This window comes from Centruroides vittatus, unplaced genomic scaffold (genome assembly GCF_030686945.1).
Source record: "Centruroides vittatus isolate TY-2023 unplaced genomic scaffold, ASM3068694v2 contig_150, whole genome shotgun sequence".
NCBI classification, from domain to species: domain Eukaryota; kingdom Metazoa; phylum Arthropoda; class Arachnida; order Scorpiones; family Buthidae; genus Centruroides; species Centruroides vittatus.
Window position 1 is genome coordinate 429,759 of NW_027120928.1, and position 9,858 is coordinate 439,616.

Consider the following 9,858-nt stretch of genomic DNA (forward strand, 5'->3'; position numbering starts at 1 on the left):
GAGGCCCTAAATTTGTGTTATGGAGGACCCAATCTCATCTCTCTCGATCAACTTAGGATTTTCTTTTGAATTTATTCTGAATAAATGGAATTCTGAACTTTAAGATTATTTAGAAAATATTATTTTCATAATTATCAGAAAAAATATTAATGTCTTTATAAATAATCTTAGATTATACACGTGCAAAAAATTGTTACAAAATTACAGTCATTTAGTTTTGAATAAAATATTATCATTATCTATACAATAGTCATAAGCTATATTTATTTTAATCTCATTTCCGCTGGAAACTTTAATTTCTTACAGTCTCATTTCATAAAAAATAAAGCAAATAGTCAATAATTTTCGTGATAAATAAGATAAAATGAATTTAAAAAATACAAAAATAAATCTAAATCGCATTACATAAACTCAAAATAGCATTTATATATATATATTTTATATATATATATATATATTTGGAACGTATAAAAATACAGTAAAATTGTCCAAAACTCAACTTGCCTAAGCGAAAAATTCTACGAAACGGAGCAATTTTCTGTTAACAAAAAATAACCTGTGCAAAACGGAAATCTGCCAAACCGAAAGATAAATATTCCGTTCATTCTGTTTCACACAGGTTTTAAGACCGGTAACTGACCCTATAAAAATAGGGTGGTATAAAAGTCAGTTATCCGTTTAAAGAACAAATTTTTGACTTAAATTTGTTTATTTAATTATATTTTTATCATTTTTCTACTAGTTTTGTAAAAGAGAAACTCATTATTCCGAACTCAGTTTATGTATTTAATACAGTAAAACCTGTCCAAAACGGAACCTGAATAAAAAAGAAAAATTCTAAACGGAACGATTTTCTATGTTAAAAAACTGTTTAAAACGGAAAAATAAATATTCTGTTCCGTGCGATTCTGGTTTACACAGGTTTTGTACTACATTATTTTATGTAAAGTTGAGAATTTAAACTTAAAAACCATTTTACATTTGGTTTGTATAAAGATCATCATACTTTAATTATAACATTTTTTTTCTTTCTATTTTTTGAGGCAAAGATAACAATTTCCTTCTCATGCTAAATCACGTAATATTACTTTTTACCATTTAAAGATCTTATCATGAATCTTGGTTCTTTGTACTGTACCTCTATCTTGAATATTGTATGAATTTTTTTTCCTCTCACAATAATAAACTTCATATACAGGAAATTCCATTCAAAATTAAGTTATTTTTCCTTTAAAACTATCAATATTAAAAAAAAAAAGATTTATGAAATAAAAATTTAAAGTGTAAGTACACGTTTATTATCTATACACTGTGTACTATACTATATACATAAAATTTAGTTTCCGTCTACAAAAATGATTCTTTTTTCCTCAAATAAAAGGGATATAAATATAAATATTCGAGCTTATAAAAATTCTTTTATTTAAATAATATATTAACATATACAGTAAAACCTTAAAACCTGTGTAAGACGGAATCGCAGGGGAGCGAATGTTTTTTCTGGCTTGGCAGGTTTCCGTTTTGTGCAGGTGTTTTGTTAACATAAAAAATGGCTACGTTCCGAAGATTTTTTCTGTTTAGACAGGTTTCCGTCGTACTCAGGTTTCGTTCTGGACTGGTTTTACTGTATAATTTAAAATTCGTGAATGAAATTTGACTGTAGAACATATTTAGAAAATTTCTTGTTTAAAAGTAAATAATTTGCTTTAAAATTGTTTATTTTATAAATTATTTAATTAACTAATTTTATTCATTTATGCACTTAGATTTCATTGCATTATAAATTTACAGTAGAGCGTCGATAAGTGGAACCAATTGGGGACTGGGGTCCTTCCAGTTAATGATTTGTTCCAGTTTCCGACTTTGTACGAAAAAATACATTAACCTGTCCGATGTTCAAATTTTTCTCCGTTGCGTATCGCTTCCTGTTGAATTTTTCTCCGTTGCGTGTCGCTTCGCGTTGAATTTTCGTCGATTTTATGCCTAACGAAAATTTTTATAATAATCATCGAGGCTATCGTATCGTTAAAAATTATTTCTGCATTTTGTACAAACAAAATAAATATATTGAAGAATATAAAAAACATGAAAATTATACTTTAGAAGTAAATTTAGTATCAAAAACATTCGATTCGGCACGACACAGTCCGACTGAAAATCGTTCCACTTTCCGGCCATTCCACTTACCGACGTTCCACTTATCGACGCTCTACTGTACATATAAGTAAATTTTATATAGGTATGCACCAATCACGAATTTATGTATGTGAATTGTGTGTGTACGTGTACAGTAAAACTTGCGTAAACCGAACTCGTGCGGAACCAAATAGTTTTTCTGGATTGGCGTGTCTTCGTTTTATTAAGGTTCCGTTTTGAACAAGTTTAACTGTACTGTATGTAATAAAAAGTATTTTATGCTTCCTATATACACGCGTAAGAAAATACAGAATTTTCATAATTATTGGATTAACTCTTACAATTAGATAACATCCTTAATCATAAAACGTGAACCACAATTAGATGAAACTAAGTTCATAGCAATTATACAATAAAACCTGTCCAAACCAAAACCTGTATAAACAGAAAAAATGGCAGGAACCCAGTGATTTTCTGCGTTAAAAACCTGTTCTAAACGAAAACTTGCCAAACAGAAAATATTCGGTAATATACGAGCCCGCTTTATACAAGTTTTACTGTCATATCAAACAGCTGAATCGCTATTTTGCTACGCGTGATGAAATGGAGAGAGAAGAGCCTCTAACGGCGTGAAGGATCATCACCACCCTCGTTTCGGATGCAGGAGTTAGGCAGATTTCTGCCTTTATCGGCCTCGAAATCATTTCTTAAAATCTTCGAGGTTTATTCTAAATTATTTAGTAAACGAATGCTATTTTTGGCTATTTCTCTTAGTCTATCCTGATATAGTAGCAAATTTAACTATTACAAGAGTTTATTTCTTTGCTGTATCGCTAATTTTTAGTTATTGTCTTCTTGTCGACTTAGAATACAGTAAAACCTGTGTAAACCGGAACGTACGGTACCGAATATAAATTTTTATGTTTAGACCAGTTTCCGTTTTAAACGGGTTTTTTAAACAGAAAATCGTTCCATTGCGAAGAATTCTTTTCCGTTTAGGCAGGTTTCCGTTTTGGACAGGTTTTACTGTGTATATTTTTGAAATAATTTATTTTATATATTTTAGTTTTAAAAAAAATATATTCAAATTCCTTTATAATTTAAATGAAGTAACAAAGTCTATTTTCATTCAAATTAAGATTATTGTTTTTATATTAATTAAAATAATTTAGTTAATTTAGCTAAATAAAATCCTGTTTTAAATTTAAATTTTTAAGAATTTAAATGAGTTTATCTACAGTAATTTATAGAAAATTGAAGAAATTAAAGAAAATTTGCTATTAATGCTTACACTTCCTTGCAAATTTAACTAAAAATTTTATTAAAAATTTCAATTTAATAATTGTAATAAATTTAATATAATAGAAATACATTTATAAATTTTTATTTTAAGACATTTTTAAAAGTATATTTTACTTAATAAAGTTGAAAACTTAAAATTTATTAGGCTACTTCCATCGTACTAATTTAATTAGAGAAGATAAATTCTTATATTTATGTTGTTTATATCTAAAGTTTATGTTTAATTAATGATAAATCATCATTACTTCATTAAAAATATACTAATTGCGTGTTAAATATGTTTATTCCGCTGTAAAAATGCAAATTTATACCACTTTGATATCGCTTCTATCCTTGATTTTCATATAGATTTGCATAGAAAATCAGGAAATAACGTACGAAATCTTTATAAAATTGACGAAATAACATTTTAAAATTTATTTTATAACTAATTAACAATTAATGGGAAACATTAATTGATGATATTTAAATTAATTTACCATTAAAATCCCTCTTGTATATCAAGAATAATTAGCAGATTAACGCATCTGAATGTATATACGAATGTAGTTATTTCTTCAAAAAATCGTAAAAAGTTAAATTAATATAACGAAAAATTCTTTCGGATGGAGTAGGCCTAATTATGTCAAAGTTATATTCTAAATTTTTAATTTTTAAATCAAATATTTATCTTCACTAAATTCGTTTCTAGCAAATGTACTGTACTGTACAGTATTTCACACAGTAGTTTATACTAATATCTTACATAGACTTTTGTACAGTACTGTACAGGTGCACATAGTCTAGTAAAACCTGTCCAAAACGGAACCTGAATAAAACGGAAAGGGGTAAAATTTCTTCTGAACCAAGCAATTTTCGATGTTAAAAACCTGTTCAAAACGGAATGCTGCAAAACCGAAAAATATTCGGTACCGTGAGATTCCAATTTACACAGTTTTACTGTATAATAAAATATCGGTTATATTTGGAAACATAATTTTCTGATACAATAAAACCCGTGTAAGACGGTATCGTACGACACCGAATATTATTTCCGTTTTGTTAACAAAATAATTGCTACGTTCCGAAAATTTTTTTCACGTTTAGACAGGTTTCCGTTGTACTCAGGTTCCGTTTTGGACGGTTTTTACTGTAATATCAATAAAATTTATTATCGCTGTAAACTTAGTTTACGATTCAAATTCACGACTTTTCCTGGAACACATTAAAAATAAAATATAATTAACTGACTTTGGGTCACAACATACTTTTGATAGCAATTTTTTATAAAATTTTATCAACTATTTAATAAATTGAGAAATAATTTAATTAGATTTTAGTTCGTTGTTGAAAACTTATGTAAATTTTAGCCATAAAATATTTGAAATTAAAATATCGAATTAAAATTTGCAGTTTGCAGAAGCATTATTTTAGTTTTTAGGGAATAACTTTATTAAATTAAATAAAATACAAAATTATTTCTTAATTATTTATTAATTATATGTTGATTTTCAATAATACAATTTATAATTTAGAATTTACAAATAAAGATACATAAATTTTCGCTTTGAACAAATCATGTGAAAAATCGTTATTTATTTATTTATCAGATTAATTCATAATTTATTTTATTTGATAGTTATGGCTGTTTATTATACAGTAAAACCTGTCTAGCCGGAAAAAATATGCGATACCATGCAATTCCGTCTTACACATGTTTTACTGTATTAATATGTATAAAATGAATACATTTTTTGATGATTTAGTTTGTAAATTTTTAAAAAAATTACCAACTAACTCATTCGAATGACTAGTACAGTATATCCTTATTATTACAGAAAACCTGTGTAAGACGTAACCGCACTGTACCGAAATTTTTCCGGCTTGACAGGTTTCCGTTTCGTACAGTTTTTTTGTCTACATTGAAAATCACAGGTTTCCGTTATACTCAAGTTTTATTGTATTATCGTTTATATTTCCATTATTTTCGATGAATAATCATAGAAATTGTTTAATTAATATGAGTAAAACAAATTACATAAACTACATAACCATTCTTTCTTATACAAAACCAAATTATTAAGTCCTATAAGGTTTAATCATTATCTTTGGATTACATTTTTGTAAAATTGAGCCTTAAATTAAATAACAATAATGCAATCTTTACATTATGATCAATAAATAAGGAATAAATAAATAATTGTTATTGGTTTAATCTTTATTAAATGTTGATTAAACTGATCAAATCACTAATCAAAATAATCCAGAATTACTTTTATTAACATTTTTACAAGCTTTGAAATTACATTTATATATAATTATTATTTTAATTTTTAAAAGAATTTTCTATACGCTAAAACCCGCGTAAATCGGGCATATTTTTCTGGTTTGGAAGGTTTCCGTTTTGAACAGGTTTTTCTTTAACACAAAATTGCTCCGTTTCGAAGAACTTTTCTCGTTTATACAGGTTTTATTGTATATATTTACATAAGTATACAATTTTAACACTTTATATATAGATAAATCTAAGGATTTCTAATAAAAGCAAGCGAAACTCACCCGGCTATAAAACTTTACATGGCAACTTTATATAATAAAAAATCAATTTATACAAAATATATAAGGTCAAAGCATATAATTTATATTAATATTCTAAGGTTATAGTAATATATTTTTTATATTTTAACTAGTTATATTCTTTAAAAAGGAATTTATCACGTATTGCAAGATAATATCGTGACAATCCATCAACCCCCTTGCATAAATGCTAAAGTAGCTATTTAACAACGAGTTAAACATTCAACTTGAACTAAGAATAGTTCACATTATATATTCTATATCTAGAAACAAATTTTTACAATAGTCATTTAAAGAATACTAATTGAGTAACATAATTATAATTCTAAGCAGTAGAGAAGTAGAAAAAAAGACAATATAAAATCACGATTTGTTCTGTTTCATTTCGTTTCCAGTGCCAAGCACGACTCGAGATATCATGGAACTATTAACAAACAAAAAATAAATAATATATAATATATATAAAACAAGAATAGTCTATTACTTACGTTTCAAGTCTGTAGGCAATGTTTTTAAAAGTAAATTATAGGTTATATCGGCAAGAACATACCCACGCTTTGTTCCTCAATGTCCTCAGTTCATGGGTTGAGAGAGTTGACTTATCGAATTCTTGGGTCAAGGTTCAAATTTTTGTTATATTTTTCGGCATAATTCTGGGTTGTTCCGGCTGATTTGATCAATGTTCAATGAAAATTCGATGGAAAACGTCAGAAATATTTTTTTTTCGAGTAGAGAATAATACGAATACTAAAAATTACGTAATTTACAAATGAATAAAATGAAGAAAAATTGTTTTATACATATTTCTGCTCAGGAAAATATATTTTACGCCTATTTTTAAGTAAAATATTCATCAAACATCGATTTAAAAGCCCGGAATTACTTCAAAAAATTGAAATTAAAACTCGTAAGTCAATCTTGCAACCTATAAAATGAAATCAAAGTTCAAATTTTGTTATATTTTTGAACGTAATTCTGAGCTGATTTGATCATTTAGATCGGAGGTATGTAGGGTCTATAGGCCTCCAAGGGATCAGCGGTAGATTTCAAGGAATACATAAACTAGGATGGGAGGAATCGTATCTTTATTTTCACTAGCTTTTAACTGAAATTTAATTATTTTCTTTAATTATGAAGGCAGAAAAGAAACTACAGTAGTGTGGGCAGTATCTTAATTTTTACACTAATTACTTAAAGCAGGTCCAAAAGCTTCACCAGACTACCAAATGTGTCCGTGTAACAAAAGTTGAGCTTTTGTTTTACACTAATTTTTAACGAATATTTGGTTGTTAAAATATCTAAAATATTTTAAGAATAAAAACAACCTGCATAAAACGGAATCGCACAGTACCGAAGATTTTTTCCTTTTAGACGGTTTTCCGTTGTACTTAGGTTCCGTTTTGGAGGTTTTACTGAAAATTCGTAGGGGATCTATGCAAATTAACTTTTAAATACTTAAAACTGACTTATTAAATGAATTTCGAGAAAAAATAATTTATAAAATTTTATTTATGTTATAAACAAAAATTGGTGATTTTATACGTGTTTCATATAATTAAAATATATATTTTTACTTTTCAAAATAGTTTTTTACTGCTTAACGTTATAACTTCTTTACATATCTATGCTATCTTTTAACTTCAATAAATGTTTATTATTACAATAAATATAGTAGAAAATTAAATTATAAGCAATAAAACATTAACTGTATAAAATAAATAATTTATATAAAGATATTTATTTTATTTCCTTCATTAAAAATTACGTCCCATCTTCATTTTTCATCCAACATCTTCAACAAAGAAACTTGTTCTTTCTCAAATTAAAGACAATTCAACAAAATAAGAAAACCTTAAATTGAATTCTTCTATAATTATGATTTAATTATGATTAGTTTAACTAATATAGCCTAATAAAATACAACAAAAGATAGGAAAGACGAGATGAAGAAGAAGAAGAAGGAAGAAAGGAAAAAAAAAAAATAGAATTTAAATGTTCTATTTCAAATTTTTCTCATCAAAACTGATATATTTTATGTAAGTTACATATAGTAAACATTAAACAAATTGTTTTCCCAAGCTATATATTTCCGAACACATTGTATTCAGTATTTTAGTTTCGAAGCACATCGAAACGTGGCAGATGGTGGATACATCGATGATGAAGAAGAGACCGATTTGCAGGTCGTGGGAAACCTGCCATTCATGCATGCTTTTTTAAGAACTCCCTTCACTTTAGATGTAAAAAAACAAAGGGAAAAAAACTGTTTTTATTCAATCACCTTTACTCTAATAGAGGCAACGCTCTACAAACGAATTGAAGGTGTGTGTGTGTGTGTGTGTGTGTGTGTGTTTGTATGTGTGTTTGTATGATTACCTGGATTTTCTTTGGATGATTTTTCTTCTATTCTTATTCGACCAAACTGAAAATGCTATATTACAGATATGTTTTCGATCGTTTTTAAGCAAATGATGACATTAAATAATGGTCCTAAGAATTTACTGAAAGTGTTTTCGATATTCCATTTTAGTTTGAGAGAAATTCTACTGACAAACACTCCTCCATTCAATATGTTTTATACATTTTGATTGGAACGTTTTGATAGGAAACTGTTTTAAAATATTGCTTTACATTACCATTCAAATGTCTTCCCCCTTCTACGAGTAAAAATTTCAATCTTTAGTTTGTTCTGTTTGAATAGAATACAAACATATGTATTTTTCAATGATTCTCCTTCTTATCCTCCGCATTATCTTAAAGTTACGTCATAAAATGTATTTTATTTTAATATTTATAACTTAAAATGATCATTAAGTTACATCTTTTCAAATAACTTTTTTATTTTATTAATAAATTAACGTAAATGTATGAATTTAGCCACCATTTCTCCAATTGTTAACCTCTGGGATCGCGATCTACTCGCTGAGAATCTCTAAACTGCAAATACAGTATATTGACTTCTCAAACATACATCACAGTATTTTTGAATTATTATTAAAAATTTAGAAATATAATAAAACTGAATCGTTAATTGCACTTAAAATATTTAATATAAATCTGAGATTTTTAACTGATTAAATATAATTAAAATTCATACTTTTTAACGTTACTTTTTCATAATCTGGTGTTTAAAATTACAATATGGGCTATAAATAACGATTTTTAATCAGTTTTGCTTTGTATAATAATGTAGCTCTATATTAATTTACTTTTTAATGTTTTTTCAGCGTATTATTTTAAAAAAAATTAAAAATTAGCAACGATTTGCATCATTATAACCTTAATTTACACGACTTAACACTTAACACTCCTTAACTGACCCCCTCCAAAGACATAATGTTCGAGTTAAAGGAAAAAAATAAAAGGTATATTTATAAATTTTTATAATTTATTGCCATTTTTCTCTCCTGCAAATTACCGAAGATACAACTATTAGAAAGTTATTACCATTAGACTAATGGTGTAATTCTCGATACCCCCTGTGATCGTGTCAAAGAGTAGACTGTGGCATGTTTAGCCTTGAGCTTAGAGACGATATAGACCTGTACAGTTTTCTATACAGTTCGAAAAATCAGTAATCATTTGTAGAGCTATGATATACAGTAATTATACTTAATGACATTTCATTCTTTTAATGTATTCTCTTAATGATTTTCAGAGCTTCACGGTAAATCGGAAATCACAGTTCTTTAACCGTTCGTGCTGATTTTTACTTATAAAATTTCTTGAATTTATATACGTCTTAATTGTTTAGTAATTTATAATTACGGATATTTAATAAAAAATCGAAATATTGTCTTGTAAAATAGAATTTTCTACATTTTTTTTCTTTTTTCTAAGATTTGTGTGTGTAGTTATGTGAAG